The sequence below is a fragment of the Triturus cristatus genome, chromosome 3_1 (assembly GCF_964204655.1).
Source record: "Triturus cristatus chromosome 3_1, aTriCri1.1, whole genome shotgun sequence".
Classification (NCBI taxonomy): Eukaryota; Metazoa; Chordata; class Amphibia; order Caudata; family Salamandridae; genus Triturus; species Triturus cristatus.
The window spans coordinates 102,678,534-102,691,859 of NC_140583.1; positions in this window are offsets into that span (position 1 = coordinate 102,678,534).

Here is a 13,326-nt window from a genome sequence, read left to right on the forward strand (position 1 = left end):
TGTGGGTTTACGTGTTGCTGCTGAGCTGCCTCTGGGCTGGTCACTAGTCTCCTAGTCAGCGATAGCAGGCCCAGTCTGGGTTTACGTGTTGCTGCTGAGCTGCCCCTGAGCTGGTCACCAGTCTCCTAGTCAGCGAGAGCAGGCCCAGTCTGGGTTTACGTGTTGCTGCTGAGCTGCCCTGAACTGGTCACCAGTCTCCTAGTCAGCGAGAGCAGGCCCAGTCTGGGTTTACGTGTTGCTGCTGAGCTGCCCCTGGGCTGGTCACTAGACTCCTAGTCAGCGATAGTAGGCCCAGTGTGGGTTTACGTGTTGCTGCTGTGCTGCCCTGAACTGGTCACTAGTCTCCTAGTGAGTGATAGCCGGCCCAGTCTGGTTTACAAGTTACTGCTGAGCTGCCCTGGGCTGGTCACCAGTCTCCTAGTCAGCGATAGCAGACCCAGTCCGGGTTTACGTGTTGCTGCTGAGCTGCCCCTGGGCTGGTCACTAGACTCCTAGTCAGCGATAGCCGTCCCAGTCCGGGTTTACGTGTTGCTGCTGTGCTGCCCCAGGGCTGGTCACTAGTCTTCTTGATAGGGATAGCAGCCCCAGTCCGGGAGTACAGGTTGCTGCTGAGAGGGCCCGAGGTAGGCCCCTAGTCTTTCAGCAACAAGACAGGAGCATTGATGCACACGGACTGCGGTCAGTTCGCCCCTCACTGAGGTGGTGAGCGAGTGCCGCGCCCCTCACAGAGACGTCCTGGTGGAGTTGATAATAGTAAATATATACTTACCTTGACAATAGTTTGTGAGTTGATATCATGGACACCATCCGTGGGTCGATGTTTCGACCATGGTTTGTGACATGCAGTCGCTTGGTATAAATACCAAAATGGGGTTAACAATGCGGGGGTTCCCGCACAGGCCCATGCTGGGTTAACTCAGGGAGTCACATTGACCCTGTGTCGGGATATTAAAGAGATGGCGGCACCCCCTCGGTGTAACTAAAGGATCAACTATACTGCAGTGATTAAAGGGACAGTGGCACCAGGCACGACGCCAGCATCACTCTGAAGTCAAAAGGGCGGGAGCAGAATGTTGAGATGACGAATAGGAACGCAACACCATGGCAGGGTTACCAAAGGGGCAGGGGCACCGTTTCATACACCCTATCAGGACAGAAACGCACCAGGTTGGACAACACCCAGGACACGTGTATAAGTCTGGATTTATTAAAGGGACAGTGTCCTTTTGTACACGATATATGACTTCAATGCGGGACGTGCTGCCTTTGTAAAAGAATAAAAGTGTGTGGCCCAAATTTTTCTCAGACGCAGGTGGGTACCACTGTCGAATTATAGGGCTGCTAAATACCAGGGCTGTCTAGTATTTATTCATCGCCTGCCTCTTCCATCCATCAATGCACTCCCCCGTCCCTATATCTCACTCAGATAGATTTCTTATCATCTCTCCTTTCTCGCTGTTTTTCCATTTTCTCTTCCTCTTTCGTACCCCTTATGCTGCCTTTCTCTCTCTTTTACTGTTTCAAAGCCTGCATACAAATAAATCCTGGCACCGAACAAGGAGCGCCAGTGGGTCCACCGGCTACCACCGGCTCAAATGAACCACTGTATGCAGGGACTGCCAGAGGCTGGCGGGCAGACCAGACTCCTGCCTGTTCTCTTATTGATACTTCTCTGCTGTAGTTCCTGTGCCTTTTATTCCTGTTCCTCGCGTCCCTGCGCCCGCGAGGCGCTGCAGCCACCAACCCGCAGCGCCACAAAGCGCCTTTTCAACAACCTCTGCGTGGAGACTGGAGGCGCCTCGGCGCTTCGCCGGCAGCGGCCGCGCTCCTCTGTACCCAGCGCTCCTTCCAGCCCTCGCTTCGGCTGCACGTTGGCGCGTTTTATGAAGGACGGTAATTGGGGGCGCAGCAGCCTCCCCGTTTATGTGCCCGGCAGCGCCAGCAGCAGAGGATGGCGTCTCTCTCTCACAGTTTGAACTTTTTCCTCCGCTTTTTTACGGCACTTTTGATCGATTTCTGTAAAGGTGAATTTTTTACATGTTTGAAGATGAAAGGCTCTCGTTCCCTACACTGGATTTGAAATACCCTGAGATAGTATCTCGTCCTGGAAAAGTGTAACCCACGCGCAGGGTTCCTGGCGCAAAACTACCTCTGTGAAGACATAGGGGCAGATTTACAAGCCCCTTGCGCCACTTTTGCGTCACTATTCCCATGTTAAAAGTCACGCAAAAGTGGCGCAAGGGGCTTGTAAATCTGCCCCATAATATGTAAAAATACCCTGGATGGCAGAAGAGGTTTCTGCAGAATTTAGGTAACATTTTTGGGTACATTGTTTGAGAGACCAAGCCCTAAACGTGTATGCCTAAAATATTTGAAGTCATTTCGCAGGGGTCAGACTGGCCACCCTGGCAGGGCAAGTTTGGGGCTAAAAGTAGGCCCAGGCAAGGCCAAAAAAGTGGCAACACATTGGTTGTTTAGTGTCAAGTGTCTAATTTGGGGAGAAATGTGGGGTAAATTGAACATTGTGAAGCTTGTAGGGTCAGTTTCACTGTAGCATTGACCAAGACTGGAAATACTGCAGATGTAAAAACTGAATAGTCACAGCAGTCACAGCTCCTTGTACAATCCAGAGAGACGCCCCCTGCTGATCAGCTGCGTCATCCACCCAGATTATATAAATCACAAATTGAGCTCAAACCCACGGGGAGAATAGGCTAGATCAGGGTCTCTGGGAAAAGGACCTGCAATGAGAAACAAGCATTGGCAATGCAATAGGTCTCGCTTTTGCGAGAGTAAGAGCTATTGGCGTTGTAAAGGTGAATGTTTTTTACTTATGTGCTTTGGAGTGGAGTGGATCTATGTGGTGTGTAGAGGAATAGTGTGGTATGGTGTGCAGTGGAATTATCTGGATAGTAATTATGTGGTATTAAGTGTATTGGAATTATGTGGAGTGATGTGAATGACAATAACAGGCCGACTGATGAAGAGGGCTGCTGAAATCCTCTATACATCAGTACACTCACACACAAAGTTTAGCAAAATCTCAAAGCTAGATCTAAAAAGTGTGTCTCTATCAAGTAGAGAATTTGTCGGGCAACAGAAATAAAACAGCGGGCGGTAGTAATTAAAGGTGACATTAGTTAGATGTACAGCAGAAATGAGATACAGGATTAAACATCTCCTCCAGAATGATTTCTAGCTGAAATTGTTTATTAGAAAAAAACGGAACAAAATCTGAATCTTTTTTAGCTTTCAAACTAGGGGTTGCTTGGCACTATGGGCACACATACTGTATTCAAGTGTATTTGAAGGATGTTTAGTGGGATTGTGTGTTATGGAGTGTAATTATGTAGAATGATATTTTGTGTTGTGTTATGAAGTGGATTTTAATTATGTGGTGTTCTGCAGAATTCTTTAGTTTGTTGTGTGATTATGTGGTGTGTATTGGATGTATGTGGTGTGTTATGTAATTGTATTGTTGATTAGAATAGTGTGGTTTATTGTCTAATTATGTAGTTTGTAGTGGAAATGTGTTGAGTTGAATTGTGTGGTGTGGGGTGAAATTATGCTCATGAAATTATGTGGCATGGCGTGGAGTGTTTTATGTGGATTGTTATGTGGTATAGTTTGTCTGTGGTGTGTAAATATGTGGGAGTGAGTAGAGTGTTATTATGTGGAGTTTAATTATGTTGTGCTGAGTGGTATTATGTAGAGTGTAAATATATTGGGTGGTGTTGAACTCTGTTTTGATGAATTGTGTGGTGTTGAATTGTGTGGTATTGGGTGTTATCCACATCCAGGTATGCCATATGGTACCCAGGCGAGCGGAGGAAAAAATAAATCCTACTAGACCTCCTGTTATATTTTTGAAGTGTAATTTTATCCAAAAAGGGAAATAGCTTGAGTAAAAAACGTGGGCCTGGCAGTGTGAATCACAAAGGAGCACACTTCTTATGAGGGTGGGGAGCTATTGCAGAATTACGCACTAGACAGTATGCAGATATTATAATTTTAGGTTGATGCATTCAGCAATGTTCACCAGGATAGGCCTTACATTGTTTAATTCTGATCAGCATTCACACAATCAAATCAAATCAAATCAAATCAAATATCTTTATTCGGATATTTACAAATAACCATAAAAGATGCACATCATCAAATCAACATACTTTTGTTAAAAACCACAATCAAATATACATAATACTCTAAAATCATCAATACATAAAATCCCAAAATGTGAGATCATAAAAAGCAGGACAATTAAGTGCTAAGGTTCATTTGTCGACAACCTTCTTGTGCCTATTACACAATCATTTTCACATAAACCCACTGAAGGGCTCTTGAGTTCCTGCTCTGGCACAGGTTGCAATCTCTATAAAAGTGTTTCTGTGCCTTCTTTCTCTGAACACAGCAGGGGAGGGTTTGCGCTCCTTTTAGATAAGAGTGGTTGGACACCGGTTGTATTAATGAGGCAATAAAGCTCCTTTGTTGAGAAGCTTCTAACAGTCTTCCATGGAAGGAAGCAAATGTGACTGCACAGGCATGCCAGCCAACATAATTAAAGTACTAGAAACCCTGAACTTACACAACTTTGGTTATTATCCCTTGAATGAAAACAACATTTAACACTCATTTGTAACATTACACTTTGAAAAAGTCTGTCAGCTCTAAATTGGAGGGGCTACTGCCACCTATCTTTGTACATTCTATACTGTTTTTTTTTTTTTTTTTTTTTTTAAAACCTTTATTTAAGTCAGTCTGGAACACAGCTATTCAGCCGACATCCCGGAGGTTCGGCAGCCAAGTAAGGACAACACATGGAAGTGTCCATAGCTCTGGTGCAGGAAAAGACAAAGGTTCCTTTTTTAGAACAACCTAAAATAAATAACACAAGCAAGGCAGTGTACACAATAAACACGTGCAAGTTCCCGGTGGGAGCGCAGCCCCATTCTCAAACACAGAACAAAACCACCGGTCGGGTGGATGAGGGAGAAGCAGAGGCACTAGCAATCTAACATAATATCCTCATAGTAATCCCAAGTTGGAAGTAAGGCTAGGGGGAAAGGTGCTCCTCCAACGGTTCAGTGGCCGGGGGCAGACATATATCCCCCCTATACTGGTTCCATCGCCCCCATATCTTATGCCATTTCTTAGGCCGCCCCCGGGCACAGTACGCCGTCTTCTCCCTAAACATGCTCCAGTCCATATTTTCCATCCATGCTTCCACAGCGGGAGGTCTCTGAGAACCCCACAGTCGCGCAATATCACGTTTCGCCACCATATTTCCCAGGGTCACCCATTGAGTCTGCGCAGCATCATAGTCAGTAGGACCCCAGACATTCAAAAGACAGCGCCGTGCCTCTGGCAACAGTGCCAAGCCCGTGATCTCCTGCATCACTACATGAATTCGCTTCCAGAACTCCGCAATCACACCACATTCCCATATGATATGTAAGAAGGTGCCCACCATCCCGCAGCCCCTCTTACACAAACCATCCTCGGAGAAACCCATATGAATCAGTCGGGGGCCCGTGACATAGACTCTATGAAGTATCTTAAGCTGCACTAGCCTTAGCCGTGCCGGGATCGCGACCTCCTTAGGAGAGGAAATGGCATACTGCCAGTCCTCATCATCCAGTTCAAGACCGTCCCTAGTCCACTGATCACGCACCCCGAGGAGGAGGTCGGTCCGGACGTTAACAAGCTTCTTATAGATTAAGGAGATTGTACTCTCCGGCATATGGCCATCCAGAATCTGATCCTCCAAAGGAGAGGACTCGGGCACAGCCTCCCCCTCGACGAGGACGGACCGCAGAGCATGGCGCACCTGTGCGTACCGGAAATATTCCGTATCCTCCAGATCGTACTCCGTCCGTAGCTCATTAAACGATTTCACTCGTCCCTTAACCAGAAGATCTCCCACTCTGGAAATCCCAATCAGGTCCCATTTCTCAAACCCCTTCGTGTGCCAAAGTTTCCCCAACACATCGGAATCAAACAACGGAGTGGCGCGGGTAAGCCTATCCTTCCAACCCAACGAGTTCGTAACAGCCTTCCACACGTGCACCGCCGCCTTGGTCGGTCCCGTGAGGGACCCATCCATCGACCTGGAGTAGAGTGCTCTAAAGTAATTACCCCCGCGCAGCAACCATCGGTCTATAGCAAAGCCGGGGCTCAGCGCCGGTCCGTAGACGCCGTGGTTGATAGCACTCAACTGGGTGGCCCAGTAGTATCGCCTGATGTCAGGAAGCGCGATACCCCCATCGTACCACGGAAGGGTCAGTTTTGCAATAGCTATACGCGGTCGGCCCTCCCACAGCAGCGAGCGCTGGAGGCTCTCAACCTCCCGAAAATAGCTGGCCGGGACCAGCTCCAGAGTATTCTGCAGGGCATAAAGAAAGCGGGGAAGAGACATCATTTTGAACAGCGCGGCCCGGCCCAGGAGGGAAAGCGGCAGTCGCCGCCAACCCGCCACATCCCGCCGCAAGCGCGGCAATGGAGGGAGCAGGTTTCTCTCATACCGAACAATCGGATCGTCGGAGATATAGATCCCTAGATACAAAAAGCCATCCCGGGCGATCTGGATCGAACAATTCCGCGGGAGAACAGGGACGTCTCCACACAGGGCGTACAGGTACGACTTACCCCAGTTAATGGTGAGACCCGAGTTCCTACCAAAAGAGGCCAAAACGTCACAGACTACTATGAGAGACTTCCTAGGGGAGGTGAGGTATAGCAAAATGTCGTCGGCATAAAGAGAGATGCGGTCCTCATGATCTGGTGACCATCGGATCCCCCTTATGTCCGGGTGCCATCTTATCCATGCCGCCAGCGGTTCAAGGGCAAGATCAAACAACAACGGCGACAGGGGACAACCCTGCCTGATGCCCCTCCCCAGTTCGAACGGGCAGGACGCCCTACCATTGACCGCGACTTTGGCCAAGGGTCCTTCATATAGTAATCTCACCCAGCCAACAAAGCCAGGCCCAAAGCCGAATTTTGCAAGTGCAGCCCACAGATATGCCCACTCTACCGTGTCAAAGGCCATCGTGGCGTCAAGTGCGGCCACAACGGTCGACTCCTGCAGCGTCCCCGTCCGTGCAAGCACGCCGTAGATGCGCCTAAGGTTCAACGCAGTGTTACGATGCGGGATGAAACCGGATTGGTCCGGGTGAATCAGGTCCCCAATCACCCTAATCAAGCGGTTGGCCAGTATTTTAGCAAGGATTTTCGGCTCGGCATTAAGTAGCGAAATCGGCCTATAGGAGCTGCATTTATTTCTGGGCTTGCCGTCTTTGTGTATGACCACAATTGTCCCCAGACGTTGGTCAAAGGGAAGGCATCCCATTTCCCGCGCCTCCACAAACATAGCTCGCAGATGCGGAGCAATTTTGTCCGGACGGAGTTTATAGAACTCAATTGGCAGACCGTTCGGGCCCGAGGCCTTGCCCGGGCGCAGTGAACGGATAGCACCCGCGACTTCGTCAGCTGTGATGTCACCATCCAAGTCGTCCCTGTCTATATCAGAGAGGCAAGGCAGAGCCAGATCGCGCAGAAGTTCACATGAGTCCTCAACCGGCCTGTCCGACACCGAGGTGTAGACCGTACGGAAATAATCCGCGAAGCACTGGACTATGCCATCCGGCTCAGTAACACTAACGCCACCCTCTGTAACAAGTTCTGGCACAACACGATTAACCCGCTCTTTTTTATCCAGCCACGCTATTAATTTCCCGGCCTTGTCCCCAACATCGTACAGTCGCCCCTGCTGCTCCCTACACATTCTATACTGTTGATGTTAAATCTATTTTGGCAACAGATACATTAGTCCACTTGGCTTATTTTCGATATATAAATATTAAAAGAGAGCAGGCATGTTTCAGTGTGTGCAAAGGGGACTTCCCTCGAAGCAAGTAACCACTGTTGCTTTAAGGCAAGCTCAAGGGACAGAAAGCTGAAGTTTGAGGCCTAAGCCTGCAATGCAGGTACTAGTGCCAGCACGTTTCCAACAGACAGAAGAAGAAAGGGCACTAACCTCCAATCTATTGCCAGAGAGCTGTGTCCCATTTCCGGGCCAGCAATGCCCCTTTTGCCATACCCAGGAAGACCCTTTCGCAGTGTCGGACCCTCTGGAGATGGGGATGAGCGGACAGCTAAAATATCCCGGCAGGACCAGACAGGCAGTAGCGGGCATCGGGGGTTTCCCCGGGAGGCTGGAATGGTGGTTTGAAGCCACGGGGCCCTGTTTTGTTACTGGCTGCCAGTTTTGCGGCAGTGCTGCAATATCGGCCCCTGCAACAAAAGCAGCAGTGCTAGGGGCTGGTTTAGTTAAGCAATATTCTTCACACCTGCATCCTTGCCTGACCCCTTCCCACAAGGGGCCAAATGTGCTAGGGTAATTTGTGTTCTCAGTCCGGCCCTAACTGTAGGTTGGTTAGTCGATTTTAGTAGAACTATGAAAAAAAGGCAACACATTCTGGTGTTGTCTCTGCTTTAATTGGGTGTGGCTTTTATTTGCTTCCAGGGTGAAGCAGACTGGCCTTGCTGCTGCTGGTGTCTCTGAAAGCCACAAGAGCTATGGAAGACTCAATCGTGTCAGGTCGGTGCCTCTGAATGTCCGAAAACTGCAGCAGAGTCAGCCACATTGCTGTCTCTGACAGCCATCTAGGGCATGGCAGAAGAATTTACTCTTCTGGCCCCTTGACATGCTCTTAGAAAGGTTTTAAGGCTTGGGTGAGAATCAGTCACATGGCAGTATCTCCTGAAGCCTGGCAGGTGGAGTCTAAATCAACCACACATCAGAACGACACCCGTGGAAAGCCAGAAGATGTTAGAGAGAAAGCTACAGTCAGGCTGGTGCTTCTGGAGGTCAGAGCCATGAAAAGGTCATCAGCACTGGGAACGAGACAGTCTTTAGTCAGGCTGGTACATCATACGGTCAGCACCAATTGGCCTCCAGGACTGGGGCGAGGCAAGTCTCTTGTCAGGACGGTGTTTCAGAAGGCCCGCGAGGTGAGTGTGTAGTCCACTGCATGCCATAGCGTGCCTCCAAAGGTCTGTCAGCGCAGGGACAGAGGCATTAGCAATCCAAGTGTTTGGCTGGGAAAGGCCGGTGATAGAATTAAGTCAAGCATTGTTTTTTTCAAAATAGACCATGGTAGTGCATCTACTCACGTAAATAACACACACCAAAAACGTAGAAAAAAAATAACCAAAAGGCAAAGAGAGCCTTGAACCTGTTAAGTATAAGTACAAACAGCAGCAACCTGTGCATCCTACGAGCTCAAACCAGACGTGGTGTTGCTCTCTGTAGAATAAAACCACAATCCTACATCCAATTGGAAGCAGATACTGTAGCCTCAATTTGCCGGAAAGATGAGCTGCGGGTATTAATCATGACAGGACATGTCGATGTGAGTGTGAACACGAAAAGTGTTGGCTCAGGCAGGAAAGAAAGAACACAGATGGAGGCCCCACGAGAAAGGAATTTTTGCCGGGAAGCATCTGGCCCTTAGCACAAGCCGTAAATGGTACAGGGTCCTTTCCATCACCCCCAAAAATCGTCATCTTCAGTTACCCGTGGCAGCCATTTAAATAAAGTGATTGTAAATATAGCAAAGGGTTGTTTCAGTGAAGCAGCCAGCATGAGGAGCCGGTTGGCGGCACTTCACCAGATCGCAAATTCCATTACTACGCTTCTATGCCCAGATCGGGTGGAGGGGCCAGCTGTGCTCGAGGCTTCTCATACCGGAGTCCTTGCAGTGCCGTAAGTGCATCTGTGACATTGTGCGTTTCTTTAAATTGCCAATCCCTGACTGTTGGTTTTACTGTGTTGTGCACTGTTATTTTCACGACGGATCCTGGCACGAGTCCCGTCCAGTCAAGTGATTGTAAATAGAGCAGAGGGTTGTTCACATGAAGCAGCCCGCTGGAAGAGCCAGAAGGCGGGGCTTCGGCGGGACGTGAATTCCACAAGTAGACTGAGAAGGCCAGACCTGGAGGAGGCGCCATCAAGCGCTGTGCTTGAGGCTTCTCATTGAGTGCCGATGACCAGCTGTGGGGCGCGGTGCTGAGCAGATAAAAGGTGCGCGATGAATAAATCATGATAGTGGGCTCTATGGCAAAATTTACAGCCCTGTTTTCATTCATGCTCATAATGGAAAAGCTGTGCTGTAAGGCGAGCCTTCCCATGCGTCCGTAAAAATGAGAAGAAGAAAAAATTAGTGCACCAAAACTAACCCAAATAGAGGGGAGGAGTACATGTAATAGGGACAGTATTCATAGGAGGGAACTGAACACCAAAAGGAGGGACAAATACAGCTAAAGCACCCATAAAAAAGCCAGGTTTCAGAATGGCACAGAAAAGAACAAATGAAAAGCAATGGGCGTGGTTAAAGCCTACAGAGTTGATACAGCATGTCTCAAAGAGGCAGCGCATGCACTGCCTAAGGCACAACCTAACAAGCATTTACAATGCAATGGTCTCGGCATTGTTAAAGTTAGAGCTGTTGGCATTGTTCATGACATTATTCTTGTTTATGTTTTTGTTTTTAAAACATTAGAAGAGACTGCATTGTTATTTACAATGTCAATAGCTTAATCACTCTCCAATGCGAGACCTATTGCATTTGCACCCACACACAGAGCCACACACACAAACCCACCCACACACAGCCACCCACACATACAGAGCCACTCACATAGAGCAACCCACACACAAATAGAGCCACCCACAGAGCCACATACACACACACACTTACCCACACACACACAGAGCCACCCACACACACACACAGAGCCACCCCCACACACACAGAGCCCCACACACACACACACAGAGCCACACACACATACACAGAGCCACATACACACAGCAGATGAAAGTGTGTTTTGCCTGTAGCTCACTGCTGAAGTCTTGGTTAAACAAGTGGACTTACATAAATTTACAATGACTTTGTCCCTTGTTTTTAAGAGCATTAGTTTTGCTTCCTAAGCAACAGAGTTAAACTAATTCTTGAATGGAAGAAATGTAGAGCATAGATTGATGCGCCCTTTATGCCTTTGTCTTACATTTGTCGTGTATTGGCACCGCCACGCGCGCTGTTTATTTGAACACTTCCTAGTAAAGGCAGGATTATATCGCAAGCACAGTGGTCAGCCCTGCTCCCACCGTGAAGGCAGCACGCCCCGAGACCAGGGTCGAAGGAATTGTGTATGGCCGGCGGGGGCAGGGAAACAAAAGACGAGAAATGGCCGGCAGCAGCCTCGGGCTGCACCGGTCAGCGCGTTGACCAAATGACCACAGCGGAGCAGATGACACCCCCCCACACCAAGCGAGTACGTAGCTTATTATCAATTATAACAGGCAGGTGGCACGAGAGATACTGCCACTTTAAGCCCCACACATCTTGGAACTTAGTGGTGTCTCTATTCTCTATTCACCTACAGCAATTTATTCAGTGTTCTCCGAAAGCAAAATTAGTTCTTGAGAGATTGCAGCTGTACTGTAAAATCACAATTTTACAGTACTGTAAAATCACAAAGTCCAAAATATCGGCTCACTTTTTCTTCCGTAGCAGCTTGTTTTAATTAAAAGGAAATCTTCCCCTTTGCCCTAGCAGCCCAAATCATAAGTGCTCCTCTCTGTGCCTCTGGCAACCCTTTCTTTAATTGAAGGAACACCTCTTCATGCGACTTAGGAGCCCCACCTCTGTGTACATGAAGAACACCGACTATGCTTCAGCACCCCAACTGTACCACTTCCTGTACTGCACGGAGTGCACCTCGTTAACACAACTGTTATCCCGGACTGTCCAGGTGTCTCAGTAAAGCACGGACACTGCAGTAAAAGAACGGTCACTCCAACTCCAAGATACCCTGTCTGTGCCCAAGAATCAGCAGGAGCATACTAAACTCTACACCAGCCTAGCTTCGTTAGCCAATCTCCACAGCTGGGCAGAGTATCGTATGCACGCACAATCCACCCGCTCCAGCTGCAGGACCTACACTCCACGTCCACCAGTGTGCTCGATTGCTCGGAGAGCCCAGCCTAGCCCAAAACGTTGTCCGGCAGTATTGAAAACTTCGGCTTTGCAGAAGCAAGAATGGGACAGACTAGAGAAGGATAAAGAGGTGGGATAGAGAGGGAAAAAAACTCAAGTGCGCCACAACCTATGTGAGGAGAATGGAAGCAGCGGCGCCAGCCCGGCAACAACAAACGGCCAGTGGATGCGACGCTCGCGGAGGTAAGCGGGAGACAGTGCAGCAGCCGAACACGGGAGCCGACAGCAGGGGGAGAGGACGCCATTAACACCACCGCCTTTCTCCGAGGTCAAGCAGAAATGCCTCGGAGAAACGCAGCGGCGTTTTTGGATTCGGGGGCGTGTTTTTCTTTCTCTCCTCTTGCCATTGGCTGGAATGTTTACATTCCAGAGGAGAGAAAGAATCGCAAAAAACACGCCCCGAATCCGAAAAGGACAGGGCTTGTTTGGAGAGACAAACCTCTTCTCCAATGGCTGACCAGCATTTAAGAGGCCAGCCAATGGAGAAGAGGAGAGAAGAGAGACGGGTTCAAGCCCCTCTTCTCCAAGTCATTAAATCTCGCGAGCGAGACTGCGCATGCGCAGCCTTCACTAGCCGAGACCTAAAAAAGAGCTCTGAATTCCTCCTCTTGATGTTTCACACTTGAGGGGTGTTAGAGAATAATAGCTCTCATTTTGAGTGGTAGCTCTACCTTGTTTCTGCCCCTTTTTAAGTCTCACCTGAGACAGCACATGCGCTGCTTCTTGTGTGACACTTTGTTAACTTACTATGGGCATGGAGCCTGCCTATTGCTTTTATTTGGTCGGCTTCAACGTCATTCTCATGCTTGCTTCTCTGTGATCAGCACATGCCTGCTACCCTTACTCTTTCTATGTTTGTCCCTCTCCTGAATCATGACCAAGGACTTGTGTTGTTCCAGTACTCACACTTTCGGAGCTACTTTTTTCTTTTTGTTGAAGCACTTCTTTAGAGTGCATATCTTTGTAGGACGTTTTCCTCCTGTGTTTCTCTTCACCCCCTTGTCACTCTCTCTTACCTGTGTGCTTTTGTCCCCTTTTCTGTTGTTGCTTACTCTTTCCAGCTGTCTGTGTTATATCACTTTACTTCCAATTGCTGTTTGTGTTGATGCTTGCCCCCATTCTCTGACCTCTATGTTGTTGCTTGTCCCCTGGGACATCACACTGCTTTTACAACAAAACTTTTACAACGCATCCTATTACAACGCATACCATTACAATGCATGCCATTACAACACATTATATGATAAGTAATGGAGACATTTTA